This window comes from Eubalaena glacialis, chromosome 11, assembly GCF_028564815.1.
Source record: "Eubalaena glacialis isolate mEubGla1 chromosome 11, mEubGla1.1.hap2.+ XY, whole genome shotgun sequence".
NCBI lineage: Eukaryota > Metazoa > Chordata > Mammalia > Artiodactyla > Balaenidae > Eubalaena > Eubalaena glacialis.
In genome coordinates, this window is record NC_083726.1 from 112,213,990 (window position 1) to 112,230,846 (window position 16,857).

Sequence of the window (16,857 nt, forward strand, 5' to 3'; positions counted from 1 at the left end):
TACTTCCTTTAGTATGATAATGTCTAGTTGCATCCATGTTGCTGCAAATGGCATTCTTTCTTTTTTATGGCTGAGTAGTAATCCATTGTGTATATGTACCACACCTTCTTTGTCCATTCATGTGTTGATGTGCATTTAGGTTACTTCCATGTCTTGGCTATTGTGAATAGTGCTGCTATGAACATAGGGGTGCATGTATCTTATTGGATTAGGGTTTTAGAAAAGTCCGAGTTTAAATCCCATTCCACCACCTGAACAAGTCTCTGTGTCACCCCGAGCAAGTCTCTGAGCCTCTCTGAGCCTCCCTTCTCTCATTTGTAAAATGGAGATGGTAATATTTAGCATCCAGGGCTGTTACCCAGATCAGCCACCCAGGAAGTAAGTGGGATCCAGCAGCCCCTCCGTCAGGGGCGGCTCTGTTGTCACCATGGCCATCGTCACCTTCATCATCATCATCAATTTGCTGTGCAGGAAGAATCAGGAAAACAAAGAAACCTTGAAGTCAGCGAGTCTAAGCATGAGGAGTCCAGGCAGGTTTTGTCAACATTAAAGGAATGGGGGATGAATATGAAGGTTGAAAAGTATATTCAATCAAATAATGTTATTTAATATTTCCAAGATGAAAAATAAAACTACTGTTTTCCTAATACAGACCAGATAGAGTGAGATTCAACATTTCTCTCTGAAGAAAATGGCTCCCCAGGCAAATTGCCAGATAGGAGAGTGAGGGTCCAGGGGTGGGATGGGGAGATTTTATTTTTCAAAAGGTGTCCTATATCTCCAATCGGTGCTGAAAAAGACCTGAAGCCCATATATATGGTGACTATTAATTTTTGAAAGCCTCACAGACAGTGAACTCATATGTGCAAAATGTTAATTCCTGAAAACTTTCTGATCACTGGATTTGCTTTTTAATATTGAGGCTCCATAGTAACTGCAGAAAATTAATCTCATCCTTTCCGGGTAAACCAGTTAAATTTGGCAATGTCAGCACGCTCCCCTAGAAATCCTAAAATGTCATTTCAGGTTGATAACAATCATATTCAGGCTAGTTCTCCCAAACCCTTTCCTTCTTCCTGGGGTTGATGGTAAGCTTGAGGTGGGCGTCAGGAAAGCTGTGCTTACAGAAATGCAGCTGCAGTGTTGGTGAGAAGCAGGCATCCACTTCTAGGCCTAGATATGTCTTGATCTCATACTCCTGCACCAGAATAATCATTTCTCTTCTATTTCTTGTCATCCCTCCTCCAGCCTGGAAATCCCATGAGATGCCGCTGAATCCTCGTTCAATCCTGGGAGGGTTTCCCATGTTGCCTCCAATATGTTCCCTTTCCAATTAGCTCTGAAACTTCTTAAAGCCCCACCAGGGCTCTCTCTCCTTCTCTTTCTTAACTTTTTTTTCAACTTGTGCGAGTGAGGCATGAGAACTTTTCGTTGCTCTCCTGTAGGGTGACCAGATTTAGCAGATAAAAATATAGGACACCCAGTTATATTTGAACTTCAGATAAACAACGAATACTTTTTTAGCATAAGTATGCCCCAAATACTGCTTAGGACATATTTACGCTAAAAATTTTCATTGCTTTTTTTTTTTTTTTTTTTGAAATTCAAGTGTATCCGGGAATCCTGCCTTTTATCTGGCAACCCTACCTTCTGGGCTAGTGCAAAGCCACAGGAAACTTGGGGAGATGTCTCAGGTCCTCATCAGCATAAGCAGACCATACCACCCTCTGACCTTAAGGCTACTACCTGTGCAGGCCCCGAAGACTTCGCGATGTGAAAATAAACAAAGACCAACCAAATGCGAACAAGCAAAGGCTATGTATTCGGAGCTGGCTAGAGCCGGACGCAGCCACCATCACTTGTGTTTTGGCAGAGATTCAAAGGCAGACAGATGGGATAGCTTGACAGTGGAAAAAGAGAAGGCTTCAGTTGTGCCCTGATTGGAAACTGTTGTCCTGGAGAACACTCTAATAGAAGTGGAACATCCTATGTGATTGGTACTTAGCTTTCTCTGATTGGTCCTAACTTGGAAGCAGGGACAAAGATTAGGGAAGCTGCCAGTTATTCATCAGGTCCAGTGTTTGGGAGCGATTGTTATAGGGGTTATTGTTTGGCTTCCTGGACCAGTTGCTAGAGCTGGTGGTCTGACTTCCTCCAAGTCTGCTTGTGGATGGCAGGCTGGTTTCCTGGGCTGGTTCTGCAGACTGTGGGTCCGAGTTCTACTTCTGTATATGGTCTGGCCATTGTCTGTTAGCACATTCACCTACAAGATGTGCCATCTCCTTGAACTTCACTGAGGTCTCTCCTCTCTCAGATCCCCAAACTCAGTAAGGCTGGAGACAGCACACTCACATAATCTCCAACTATTCTCTCCTCCCGTTGTTTTATTGGGTAGTGGGAAGGAGGGGAGGAGGAGAAAGAGAAAAGAAAGACCAGCCCTCATTGAGCACGTACAGACTTCCTAATCTTTCCTTACATTTCAACTGAGATTTCACCTAACAGACCAAGAAGTCCAGATCTCTGTTCTGAGATTTCTTAGTTGATGATCTTAAAACAACGAGCTGCCCCAAGGAGGGAAGGTGACCGGGATGTGGGTCTTCAGAACGGGCCCCAGAGTTGGCCAGGTAGGGACAGCACACCTGGGCAGTGGTGACGCTCCCCATTCCAGGGCCAGGCTGCTCTGAGCACTCACTGCACAGGAGCCCTGGTCCCCCTCCCCTGGTCCCCCTCCCCTGGTGCCCCTCCCCTGGAGTCCCTTCCCCTGGTCCTCCTCCCCTGGTGCCCCTCCCCTGGAGTCCCTTCCCCTGGTCCCCCTCCCCTGGTGCCCCTCCCCTGGAGTCCCTTCCCCTGGTCCCCCTCCCCTGGTGCCCCTCCCCTGGAGTCCCTTCCCCTAGTCCCCCTCCCCTGGTGTCCCTCCCCTGCTTGCTCCAGCTCTCACACACCTGGAGATAGGCCCCAGGGGACTTCTCTCCATTTTCCGATCAGGGTTTTCTATGAGTTTGTGGAGCTCGTGTACCTGCAAGGAGATGGCATCAAGAACAGTTTGACCAGACGCCTGTGTGATGAAGAATCCGTCGCAGGGGCTGGCCCTGTGCAGCTGCGGGGGCTGGTGACCGTCTCTGCGGGGCTGTGACCCTCCCCGGGGCGGAGGCTGGGAAGCGAGCTGGCAGGGGGCGCGGATGAGCTGCATCCCCAGGGCAGAAGGACGAAGCCCCTGTCAGTTCTCACCGCCTCCTCCCCCCCACCCCGCTCCCGCCCAGTGACGGGCTCATCCTGCAGGAGAAGCCCTCTGTGGTGGCACCAAACCCACGTGTGGCCCAGGGACCAGAGAGGGTGAGGACCCCAGGGATGGCCCACCTGCCGCCCACGCCCAGGACATGGGTCGGCAGATGAGTGACAGCATGTGAGCTACAAAGGCGCACGCCCAGCCTTCAAGAATGAAAATGAAACAGCTGTCCCCTCAGATCTCCTGCAAAATGCCTCCTGTGCCCACTCAGACCCAAAACAGACTGGGAAGGGAGTCCTGGGGAACTAGCCCAGCCAAGCCAACTGGAGTCATTAAAAAACCGCCAGGGCGATTGCTGGCAACTCCTTACGGTGAGTTCACATTTCCAGAAGTCACCAGGTTCAGAAACGCTAGTATAAAAAACATAATTTTTTTAACCAAGTGTTTCTTCTGTATTATGCCGTACTTCATCCCTGCAGAGGCCCCTGGAAGACGTCAGCTGTCAGGTGTAGGCTGAGCGCTACTCATACACATTCAGTGTTTAATTAAAGTGTGATGGTGGGGAAAGGTAGGGGGAGGGATAAATTAGGAGTTTGGGATTAACAGGTACAAACTACTGTATATAAAATAGATGAACAACAAGGTCCTACTGTATAGCACAGGGAACTCTATTCAATATCTTGTATTGATAATAACCTATAATGGAAAAGAACATATATGTATTTATATATTATATATATTTATTTATATATTATATATATGTATTTATATATTATTTCAGTTATTAATATATATATAAATAACTGAATCACTTTGCTGTACACCTGAAACTAGCACAACATTGTAAATCAACTATACTCCAATTTTAAAAAATTAAAAATTTTTTTAAAATGTAAAACAAAAGTGTAATGGCGAATTTTTTTTAGGGAGCAGTATTTCTCCAGCAGAGCTAAGAATCAGTGCTAACTGAGGTACGGCCGGAAAGGCCCAGGCGTGAGCGGTGGGCAGTGGAGGATGTATTCAGGAATGGCATCTGTGCCCTGTGGCCAGTGGGGGAAAGCGGATCTCAGAGCAGTGGAGGTGCCAGGACATCTACTTGACAACCCATTACTCACCGGGACTCGACTCTGTGTTAATTGCAGGGGCGGGCGAGGCCGTCTTGGGGACTGTTGTCCTCAGAGCTGATGCTGGAGCTTTGAGACCCACACCTGTCTCCCTTTCTTGCTCCCAGAGAATCTGAAGACTGACAGGTGCCATTTTCCTTCTTCCTTTAATAAGCAAGCTATTTTTAACATTTTTTCCTCTGTGTCTCTTCTTTCTTCCCCTCTTTTTATCCTGATCCCATTTGAGGTTCAGCAGTGAGCTAAAGGGTGAATTTAATCACCAGGGAAGTACTGTGTCTGACAGAGGGACAAGAAAGAGGATGCAGGCTGGGGCTGGGGAGTGGGACACAGACACCCGATATCAGCTTCCCCAGTAGGACGGGCTCCGAGCTTGGCTTCAGGACCTGGATACCTGAACGACTTCATTTATGGGAATAAATGCCTTTCACCCTGACCGCGTCCTGGAGGACTCAGAGCCCGGGTCAGGGAGTCAGGAGGCTGAATCCCAGCCCACCTCTTTCACTATGGTGATTCAGGACAAATCTCTTTTCAGCTATGAAAGGCATTTTCTTCACTTCTCAAAGAACAGTTTTTAATTTTTTTTAATTTAATTTTTTTCTTTAATTTTTATTCGAGTCTGGTTGATTTACAATGTTGTGTTAGTTTTTGCTGTACAGCAAAGTGAATCAGTTATACATATACATAGATCCACTCTTTTTTAGATTCTTTTCCCATATAGGTCATTACAGAGTATTGAGTAGAGTTCCCTGTGCTATGCAGTAGGTCCTTATTAGTTATCTATTTTATATATAGTAGTGTGTATGTGTCAGTCCCAGTCTCCCAATTTATTCCTCGATTGTCACACTGAGTGAAGTAAATCAGACAAGGACAAATATCATATGCTATTGCTTACACGTGGAATCTAAAAAAAGGCTACAAATGAACTTAGCTACAAAACAGAAATAGAGTTACAGATGTAGAAAAAGAAGAACAGCTTTTCAATCCTAAGGTCATTTGAAACTCAACAGGGCTGTAGGTTGAGGACCATTACCATTCACAGCCACCGACCCACTGCTGTTACAGGTGTGAAGACCCCTTCTCCTCCTCCTTAAAGTCTCACTCCAAGAAACCTTTCCTAGGAATCCAAAAGGAGTCTGTGGTCCTGGGCAAAAGTTAGGTCTTAGATGTATAGCATTTTCATTAACACTTTTTTTTTAAGTATTTTTTTGTTTGTTTGTTTATTTGGGTTTTTTAAAAGATTTATTTATTTAGGCTGTGCTGGGTCTAAGTTGCAGCATGCGGGATCTTCGTCGCAGCATGCAGGATCTTTTAGTTTTTATTTATTATTTTTTTTAGTTTAGTTGCCACATGAGGACTCTTAGCTGCCGAATGCATGCGGGGTCTAGTTCCCTGACCAGGGATTGAACCCGGGCCCCCTGCATTGGGAGCTCGGAGTCTTACCCACTGGACCACCAGGGACGTCCTCATTAACTCTTAAGGTGTTTTTGTTTCTGTTTAGAGTCCACACTTGTGATGTCCTGGGAGCTGACTTCAAACCCAGGAATGGAGCCAGCAGGAAGGTTGGATTCAGCCATCTTCATATCCGACATCATGTATCAGTTTTGTTCAAAGTCTTCTTCCCCTCCCACACTGAGACCAGCTGGATTTCTTCCTAACTTTCCCTGGAGCCGTGGGAGTGGGTAAAGGTTGGCTTTTTAAGCAATTGCCTGGTCTTTACAGTGCAAATCCAGTCTGGTTGTGTTCGACCCCTCGCCCAGAGCCCAGTGCGTCAGCGAGCCCCTGAGGTGTGTATAGAAGCACTGAGAGGTCACCGGTGGGGTCAAGGTTGCATCCACCCCAGCATGAAGCCTGATGAGGGGATCCAATCGACGCTTCCATAATTCTCAGGAAAAAAGAACAGCTGAGGTATCCGGAATTCATCACATTGCAGGAGTAAACGTTCATGATTCAAAAAAGAACCGGCATGGCAGGCACCAGGGAATACAAAGAAATTGAAAACAACCATAATCTCACCATCTAGAGATGAGGATGGTTAACATTTTTGCGTTTATATTTTAGATGAAATTCTTTGCAAAGTTGGGATGCGCCTACATTTTTGTTTAACATTGCATCGCTAAATTATTAAATGGTTGTAAAAGAAGGGTTCTTGGTGAACATAGGTTATTATTCCATCTCTATCAGAGTATATTTTTAGCTGAAAGCAACTCCTATACTGAATCCTAGACGTAAAAAAAGCACTAAAAGATGAAGTGAGGCCCCATACCTTCCCCAGGCAGCAAGAGGGCAAAGGCAGGCTGTGGCCTCAGCTGTGGCTTCTGAGGAGCCAGGGCTGTCTCTGTCCAGCAATGGTCCCCTTTATCATGGCTCTGTGTGGTCGGCTTAAATGAACCTTCCCTAATTTTATTCACGAGTCCTCACCCGCCCTCCCCCCACTGCAATGCAGAGCCTCGAAGCCAAGATCTTTCATTTCTTTGGTAGTTTATTCCCTCCTCTTTCCACCACACATCCATAAGGTCTTAGGTCCTGATCTGAGGTTCTGAAGTCACAAACCCTAATTAAAGTTCTCCTTTGTAACAGACATTTTGCCCTAAGTCTCCCCAGGGGCAAAAGACCAAAGGCAGAGGCTGCTTTCTCTCTTCGAGGGATTCCCCCTCCCCGCTCCATTTATACAGAGAACTGGAGAAAGAGAGAAAGCAGGGTGACAGAAAGGAGATTGGCCTTTTCCTCTGATTCCTGGCTCCAGAAGCCTGCTCAGACCCAGACCCAGCAGCCTTGGGGACGCACGGACAGCTGAGTGGGACAGCAGGATGCTTATGGGGACAGGCCGGGGGTCTTCACTGAATTCTGAGCTGGGAGAGGACCAGGAAGCTGTTCCATGTGGGGTGGTTTTCATTCCTTGAATTAGGTGCGCTCTGATTTAGGAGGTGATAGCCGGGGACCCAGACCAGCAGCTCCGGCACCCTCGTGGGGGGAACCCCCCTTCTGTCTCTGCGACCTTCCCCTGGGCAATCTGGGCCTCTGTGTCTTGGCAAATGGACACTCTCTGGGCAATAGCACAGCCCTGTTATAGATTTAAAAATCTAACCAGCACTCTTGCTTCCCATTATCTTTAAAAGTTCATAGACGTGAACTTCTGCCATGTTAATTAGGGATCTGGCTGTGTTTTGACAAATCCAAATAACTTTGTGTTTTATAATTTTACACAACCTCTCTACACCGATATACAACATCCTGCCCAGCAGCCGTGAATGAGGTAGAGTCGTTACAGTAAAATGCAGGTTAAAATAAGGATGGACACTTTCAGCTCACTGAGAATTTTTCCCCAAATCCTCTCCACCATGCTGCTTAATACTGGGCTCTCTCTGCCAAAACCTTATTTCATTCAGAGGTGACCCAGGACTTAGCGTTTCCTCTTGTGCTACTTAATCAGTCAGAGGCAGCCACAAAGGACAAATGTTAGCTCTGAACTCTGGGATGACTCCTCTTTCCCTTACCCTGGCTGCTAAGCAAATGAACAGACCTTACTCTTATGCAGTATAAAAAAAAAAAAAAAAGATTGCCTTAAAATAAGCCCCCACCTGCGAAGGCACTCAACCTGCTGTGGAAAAGTGTGTGGGAGGCGTTCATATCCTGCATAACTGGGAGGGAATTTTCTCTGAGTATTCTGTCCACAGGGTGCAGCCCTGCCTGGCCTTGAGGTAATTAACTAGAGTACCTGATGGATAAATAGTCCCCAAATAGCCTTGCAGAAACTCCAGCAGGTCTTTAATGTTCTTGACTGTTGAGTTCTTATGGCAAAATAAGAACTTCCCGAGTGAAGGAAAAGAGCTACGGAGAGAGATTATAAAGGAGAACAGCATCCTGCAGGCATAGAGGCAGCGCCCAGGAAAACTGCATTCCAGGCGCCCATCCAGTTCCCGTCATAAACAGCACAGCAGATGTTTGCTTCCAACATCCCACGCGGTCTCAGTGGTACACTTCCTTTTGCTGGTCCTCTCTTTCTCTCTCTGTGAAGTGGATGGCTGCGTTCGTTTAACCCCATCCCTCCTTTACTCACATCCCTTTTTGGAGGCTCTCAGTGGAACATGTATTCGGAGACCTCTTGTGGACTTCCATGTCTCCCATTGGGACAGGAGAGTTATGGATCCCAATAGCTTTTATTTGCTAGTGTGGCATTTTCCGAGATTTACAGAAGAGGCAAGCAAAAAGCATCAACAGAGAAGATCATAAACAGAAACACACATGTGATTTGAAAACAAGGAGTCAGACATATATGTGTAGCCCTCTCCGCCGCCCCATTCACACACACAGAATCATACAACTATGTAAATGCATGTGTGGGCACTCATGAACAGACAGAGAGATATGCAGGGGGACCGTTTGCACAGCCATGCTAGAAATCACACCGACCCGCACTCCTTAGATGTTCTCAGTCATCGACTCAGCCTGCAAGGTAAGAGATCAAGCCAGCCTTGACTTCCTTCATGCTCCCAGCCCTGCTTCCAGCCCTGCTCCTCATCAGAGGTCATGACTGCCAGTGGGGGAAGACTGGGATCCAAATGCACATTTATTGAGTTGCTGTGCCAGGTCTGGGAAACACTGAGAGTAAGACAGTCCCTCCTGTGGGGGGATCATGTCTAGTAGAGGAAGGAGGTGTACAAACAGTGACAAATCCACATGAGAAGTGAGTTCAGGAAGCTGGTCCATTTCTGTTCTCCTGAACTCTGGAAGGAGGCGAGTATTGTCCTTCCCTCATGGGATGAAGTGCGGGGCCCAGAGGAATCTTCTCTGCATGAGTGGGATGTAAGTCATGCCATCTTCCACCAAACTCTCTCTGGGGATGGCTCTGTTAGTTTCAGTCCTTGGTCCTGCCCCTTAAGCCAGCTTCTCCCGCTTGCCCCTCAGATATGTCTGGTGGTAGAAGCTGAGGAAAAAGGTGATGAGGCTGAGGGAGTACAGGAGGACGGCTACATTGAACCCGTCAGGGAAGGGGCACTCAGCAAAGAGATTGTAGGAGGAGTGGGCCGCAATGGCCACAAACTGACACAGGGGAGAGGAAGTGCAAGAGGAAAGAGAAGACGGGGAAAGGTGAGACGCAGTGCTAAGGAACGGGAGGGATGCTCCCCTTGACCTTCTTGTCATCCCCTCTGTCTACCAGCAGGGGCAGGCCTCCCACAGCTCAGGAAGAAGAAGAACTATGAAGTACCACCCCCAAGCTTTCCTACCTGTGATGCTAAGTACCTTCCTGACCCCTCTCTTAGTCTGGTCTCCCATTTGCCCCCATCCAGCCGTGTCATGTTGACACTGATGACGACCTCAATCCATCCTCAGCCCCAAGAAGGACAGCTCAGGTTGTCACCTGCACCTGGCAATGGTGCTCCCCAAACCACAGGGCCCCCAGGCCCTGGGGGGTGGATCTGTGATCACATACTCGCAGGGCATTAGCCCTCTGAGGGCATCTAGCCCAGCCCACCCCTCCCATTTCACTGGAGATGAGACTGAGGCCCGAAGCATGTTAATCACTCGATCTGAGCCCCACATTATGTCAGGGAGTTAGGGTTGGTCCTAGGATCTAGCGAGATGGTTACTAGACCTTTGCAAGTTGAGAAGCTAAGGAAGACCAAGTGATGAGAAGGACTTGTTCATGGTCAGATAACAAGTCACTGGTGCAGCCAAGAATAGAAGCCAGGGCTCATCTGAGGCCCCTGGAGCCAGTGGGTCTTTCTCACCAGCTGCAGGATGCTAAGATGTCGCTTCCACCACAGGTAGGGTCGCAGGCGGGGCCCCAGACTGGCCAGTCCATAGTACAGGTACATGAAGACATGGACCAAAGAATTCAGCATCCCGGCAAAGAAGGCTACAGAGTGGGGTGGGGAGATGGAGGGAAGTGAGTGGAGCCGGGTCTGGCTGTGCTCTTGGGTTTTCTCTTTCAGGTTTCAATCCTCCAAGGTGCACCCCTGCACACCCCACAGAGAAGAGCCCTGGGAAGGTCCTATCGTGAGGACGTCCCGCATGAGCCGTCTGAGGTCACGATGGTGGGCTGGGGTTAAGAGGATGTGAAATGAGGATGCTTACAGCCCCATCTGCCCTCTCTGGGCTGATGACTATGAGCATCTCCTAGCAGCCTCCTCCTGCACACCAGGGAAGGGTGGCTAGGATGCTCTGTGGAGCAACAGAGAGAAAATGGGAGCAGAGGCCAGGAGTCATGGCCACAGGGAAGGGGAACCTGGGAACCAAACCGTGATACTACAAGGATGCAACCCTCCCGAGTTGGCACTCAGTCCAGCAGACAGAGGCCTGCCCCACAAGTCCTGGAGCAGGGATGCCCAAGACCCTCACTCACCTTGACCCTCCGGCACATATTTGACCCCAGCTTACCAGTTGAGGAGCACGGTGCCGTGGTGGTAGACGTGCAGGAAGGTGATCTGTTCAGGCTTCTTTTGTAGTATAAAAAGACCTGGGGAGGAAGAAAAAAAGAGTCAGCTCTGGGGTCATTGTTCCTCCAGACTCTTCTCCTGGGGCCTCAACTACCAAGGACAGGGCAATTCTGCCTGTTGTACTGAGGGGAGGCTAAAACCCAATAGGGTTTAACACCAGTCAAACACCTGTACAGCCCCTACTGTGTGCCTGTATGTATAAAAACTTATATAAACATTCATAATGCTATGTGGTTTATACTCATCTCCATTGTACAGACAGCAAAGCTGAGGCACAGTGTTTAAGTAACTTGTTCAAGGTTATACAACTAGTAGGGAGACAAGCTGGGATGTGAACACAGCCAGGCTTCAGAGATCGGGCTCTTTCCAATATTACCCCACCCCCCAGGGCACTGGGAGAGAACTCAGGTGTGGAACACTCAGTCCAGGACCCAGACAATTATAAGACAAATTCCCAAAGGTTTCCCGCGTTTGAGAGAGATTTTATCACTACCCCTGCAATCCTGCAAGCCTTCTGGATTCACAAGAATTCACAAGGGATTCTTTCCCTCATAACACTTAAGGATGGCCTTTGCTGTCTGATGACCTTTGCCACATAGCAACAGGTTTTTAAATTTGTTTATCTTCCTATTTTCACTTAACCTAGAACCTGGTTGCTAATGGGGGCAAACGCTACATCAGTGAGCATCCTTTATCCTCCAGGTCGTGAGACCAAGGTTCGGCTCTGAGGTCAGCCTCAGGAGTGGCCAATAGGGATGCTGGAGAGAAGCGTCAGCACACAGTGTCTTCAAAACCACCCCAGACCTGGCTGACAGAAGTAATTCTACACAAGGGACAGGCACCCACCGTGTCAAGCAATTCAATGGTCTTTGAGAGGCAGCACACGCTCGCCATCTGCTGGGCAGGGAGGGGACGTGCAGTCAGGCCACTGTCCTGCTGGTGGTACCACGCGCCCTGGCAACCCTGACAATCCCTCTGTACCCCCTGCTCCCACGGCGCCCACCTGTCTGCAAGAAGATGCCTGTTAGCACAGAAAAGAGGAAGAGAAGCTACTGGGAGTGATAACAGAAGCTCTCTCCAAACATGCCCCAGCCTGGAGCCATGACTTTTTTAATTTTTATTTTTTTTTGTCATTCCTTCTTCATTTATTAGCTGAAAACTTTTCTTTTTTTTTTTAATTTTTGAATTTTATTTTACTTATTTTTTTATACAGCAGGTTCTTATTAGTTATCCATTTTATACATATTAGTGTATATATGTCAATCCCAATCTCCCAATTCATCACTTTTAACCAGCACATGGATCACTCGGGATCTTGTTTGTTGGAAAGCAGATTCCCAATCGGTGTCCCTGGGGTGGGACATGAGAGTCTGCATTTCCAACAAGCTTCCAGGGATGCTGATGCCACTGGTCCGTGGACCATATTTTGAGCAGCAAGACTTGAAGCCATCGTTCAATATCCCTTGATTCAACACCGACATCACTGCCTGGTGACTTGCTAAGCCTCAGCTCAATTTATTTTTTGCTGCAAGGAAGACTTTTGTTCTGCTTCTGGTTGAAAGAGAGAACAGCTAAAACTCATGAAATATCGACCACTTGGCTATCACTCAAGGTGTGCCAGGCCCAGGGCTAAACACTTTCATACATCAGCTGGTTCAATCTTCTTCCAATTGTTTCCTTTTATCAAGTAGGTGTTATTATCCTCATTTTACAGATAAGAAAAATGAGGCTTGTAAAAGGTAATAAACTACCTACAGTCACACAGCAAGGAACTGGCAGAGCTGGGATTCAAACTGAAGTCTTCTGAGCCTGTACTGAACTAAGCAGGTCACTACCTCCCACTGGAATTCTTGGGTGATGGCACCTGGGTCAAGTTCTGGTTTTTATGAAGTTCATCCTATGAACCCTCTCTCCAGGCCCAAACCTCCCACTCCCTGCCATACCCTTATCCCAAGCTCACTCGGGCTGTAGTCCACTGGCTGGCAGAAATAGCTGTAATTAGCCAGGAGCGAGGTGGCCATGAACTAAAAGGAAGAGAACAGAAAAAGATTAAGTCATGATGCCTGCCCCACCCTCACCGTGGTGGGGCCTGACTGGCTGAAGGCCCGAGAGGCTGGTGCTACCTCCGTACATGTTCTGGACACCAGCATCCCTCCCCAACCCTCACTGACACTTGGTGAACGATTGCCAACCAGGTAAACTCTGTGCACTGGCTAGATCAGAGGCTAGGACTTGCATACATCTTGCTGGTCTCCAATTTTTTTTCTGATGGGGGCAAATATGGACCACAAACCCACACTGGGCACCTACTATGTGTGAGACCGTAAGTCAGGAGGGGACATGAAGCCGTGCACACATCAGCACCCCCTGCCCCCGAGAAGCTGAGAGCTTCCCTGAGGATGCAGGAAACCATCCTCACTTTCAAGGTTGAGGCCAGATGAAGAGTAAGAAACAGGAGATGTCCCAGAAGTTGGTAGCCAGCTGCGAATGAGGAGGCCGTGGTCAAATGGAGGGGTGGGAGAGGGAGCTTCATGCCAGGAGGAGAGTGTCTGGACCTCTCCTAACTCTCCAGGGCTGCAAGTGGAGACTTCTACCAGGGGAGGGGCAGCCACAGAAGTTGAGAGAGAGCAGAATCGGTTCATGAGGGGTCTTGAAGGTTGCTTTAAGAAACTTGAATTTTATCATTTGTTTACTAATTTGACAATGATGCGTTGACTGGTCCTAAACACTTCTCCACACTGGGCCCTGCGCTAGGCCCGGAGCCACCTCGATGATAAAACAGATAAAAATCCCTACACGAGGGCCTCTCCATTCAGGTTATATTGGCAAAGGGAGCTATTGAGGGCTTCTGAGCAGGAAGCCAACACGGGCACAGCAGACTTTCAGAGGATCACGGTGGCAGCAGTCATTTGTCACCACAATTAAATGACAAATTCTAGGACATGTCTCACAAGATATCAGCATCTTCCACATGGTACCAGACGTTATGTGGGGCCTGTCTTTACAAAGAGAAGTAAGGGGGGCTTCCCTGGTGGCGTAGTGGTTGAGAGTCTGCCTGCCAATGCAGGGGACACGGGTTCGAGCCCTGGTCTGGGAGGATCCCACATGCCGCAGAGCAACTAGGCCCGTGAGCCACAACTACTGAGCCTGCGTGTCTGGAGCCTGTGCTCCGCAACAGGAGAGGCCGCGATGGTGAGAGGCCCGCGCACCGCGATGAAGAGTGGCCCCCGCTTGCCGCGACTGGAGAAAGCCCTCGCACAGAAATGAAGACCTAACACAGCCAAAAATAAATAATAAATAAATAATAAATAAAATTTTTAAAAATTATTAAAAAAAAAAAAGAGAAGTAAGAGATGGCCGTGATTTTGAAGCACTTGCCATTTGGAGGGGAGACAGACAAATGTGCACATGATGAAACAGGGGTGGGTCAGAGTCAGGGATGCTGCTGGTCAATGCCTAGCAGGCTCTCAGCAGGGAGGGGCTGATTGGCAGTGTCTGCCCGTTCCTAAGGTGTAAATCCTCCCACCCCGGCTGATTTCAAGGGAGGTCACTGAACTTGGAGCTGGGGAGACGCAGACACTCACATTTAGAGCTCGCCAGCTGGTGGGGATGCCCGTCCACCACGGACAGCAGAAGTGAAAAGCAAGTGAGGGGACAACTAACCCAGCCCTGGGGAGTCAGGGAAACTTCACGAGAGGTGACAAAGGCCTGAGTCTATGGGACGTGCGGGGATTTGCCTGGGCACCAGGGGAGAAGAACATTTCTGGCAGAAAAACAGTCAGTTGCCAGGGCCTTGGGCCTGACTCGGCGGGGCTGCAAGGCAGGTGAGCAGGGCGACTACAGAGAGTGGAGGAAGGTGAGGCTGGAAAGGAGAGCTGAGGCCAGAGAGGACCTGGGAGGCCCCGTACACCCAGCGGAGCAGCCTTGCCTCAGCCCTGCTGGCCAGGAAGACATCAGGGCCGCTGGGGGCATGGCAGGACCCTTTCGGTGGCTGGGGAGGATCATTTGGGCAGCAGTGCAGGGCAAGGAAGGCAGGCCAATCGCTAAGGGAGAGACGGTGAATGAACAAGGCAGAGTTGTCAGGACCTGCTTCCTCAGCCAGGACCTGCTTCCTCAGCCAGGACCGCCTGCCTGGTCCCTGCAGGCACGGAGGCAGGAAGGATGGAGGCGAGCTTGCGGCCAGGGCGCCCTGCCACCTGCCAAGGTACCTACCTGCACCGTGCCTCCTGACAGAGGATGGGATGAGCAGATCTTCACAAAGGCCGCAGCGCACGGCCTCGCTGTGGGGCCATTTTACATGTCAGCCACCAGGACCACTTTCTCTGAAAAGCTTTCCCGGACACCCCAGCGGGGTCCCTGCCGCCCCTGCCTACCCTGTCCCGGGGGCATGCTCTCTATGGCCCCGCTTGCACTGACTTGCAATCGCCTGTTTCTGCATCCATCTCCCCCTAGACCTCCGGCACCTGGAGGGCAGGTGTGCCTCATGCAGCGGTGACCCTGCAGGTCTGGCACAGCCTGGCACAAAGCACACGCACGGTGCACACTGGCTGACGGACTATTTGTCGAGAGCAAGGCATCAGGAAGGATCAGAAAACTGGGCTGAAATTAGCAGAGCCCGGCAGAAACAGGAGGTAGTGGTGGGTTTTTAGGTGCAGGTGGAGAATGAATTCCATTCTTGCTTGCCACTGACCTCCACTTTTTTATTTCAGGAAAAGGAAAATGGGCGTTAGCCATGGGGATTTGTGTCTCCATAGGGAAGATATCGCAGCCAAAAATAACCCAGGACCCCAGCCCCTGCAGGTCCCCATCAAGGCTTTTCAGCTGTCTGCATAGGAAGATCGTGGTTTTAATTATCCCCCGGCACCCCCAAAAAAGAGACCCTAGGACTGCAGGGCCCTCCACCGGCCTTACCTCATAGAACATGTACCCCCGGGAGAAGCACCAGGCCCAGGCTGTAGGCCGCGAGGGGTCCTGCCAGCCTCAGAGGCTCCCGACGGGACACGAGGCGAGGACCTGTCACCACCAGGAGGAGATAGAAGGCTAGGAGGAGGGAGACTGGCAGCGGCCAGTGCACCAGAAACCAGGACTCCGGCCTCGGGTCTGGAGAAGCAAGGGGAGGAGGGACAGCTGAGCTGGCCACCAGGCCCACCGGCCACCCAGCCCTCCCTCACCCAGCTCCCCAGGCCTTGCTGGTCACCATCTCTTCCTCCTCCAAATGTCTGGCATTAGTCCGGGCGGAATAAACATAAGAACGACGCCAACAGGTCACACCCCCTCCTACCTCCGTTTTCTAAGGCCCACGAGTATTTATTCCAGAGCTTCTCCAGGACCCGGGACCTCGCGAGCACCTAGGAGTAGAACTGGGGTTTGGGGGTCTAGTGCAGACCACCTCCCTCCGCCCACGCCCCCCCTCCGCCCAAGCCCTCCCCCCGCCGCAGCGTGAGCTGAGGGTCTAGGACCCCCGGCCACGGGCTGGCAGCCCCGCTGTCCCACCCTTGGGCAGTGGACGACCACCCACGGTCCCCTTCGGGGAGATTCCTCGGCCATCACTCTGCCCTGGTCCTCACCCTTTGCTGCCGCTCTTGGCAAACCCCACCCCAGCGCGCCCAGATCGCAGGGCCCAGCGGAGGGGCGTGGCTATTGCGCGGCACGACTCTGCGGGGAGGGGCAGAGAGGCAGGACGCGCCCCCGTGTCCCTCCTCTTCTCGTTCCACCTGCGGCACTTCTGAGCATCCTGGCTTCTCCCCATCTCCCCGAGCCCAGCCCCTCCCAGTGCGCCCAGGGCTCCACTCACCCCCGTCGCTCTTCCCCGGCTCCTCTGCTTGGTGCCCGACGTGCTCTGGCCGCTCGGGGTGTTGGAGTTGGTCGTGGGTCCTGGCCACAGGTCCTCGGGCTCCAGGGCAGGGCGGCCCCACCCGCTAGAAGCTCTCTACTCCCGAGCTCTCATCTGTGGGTGATCCCAGCCCCGGGCCCACACACACTCGCGCTCACACTCACACACCTACTGGGGACCAGGACCTGAGGCTGGCTTCCTCACCTGGACAGGTACCCCGGCCACTCTCACGGCCCC

At 50.3% G+C, this 16,857-nt stretch overlaps 1 pseudogene; it reads right to left on the minus strand.

The window, feature by feature from the left end:
- Window positions 1-9,225: 9,225 nt before the first annotated feature.
- On the minus strand, window positions 9,226-15,710 carry LOC133101771 (elongation of very long chain fatty acids protein 4-like; annotated as a pseudogene).
- Window positions 15,711-16,857: the final 1,147 nt, after the last annotated feature.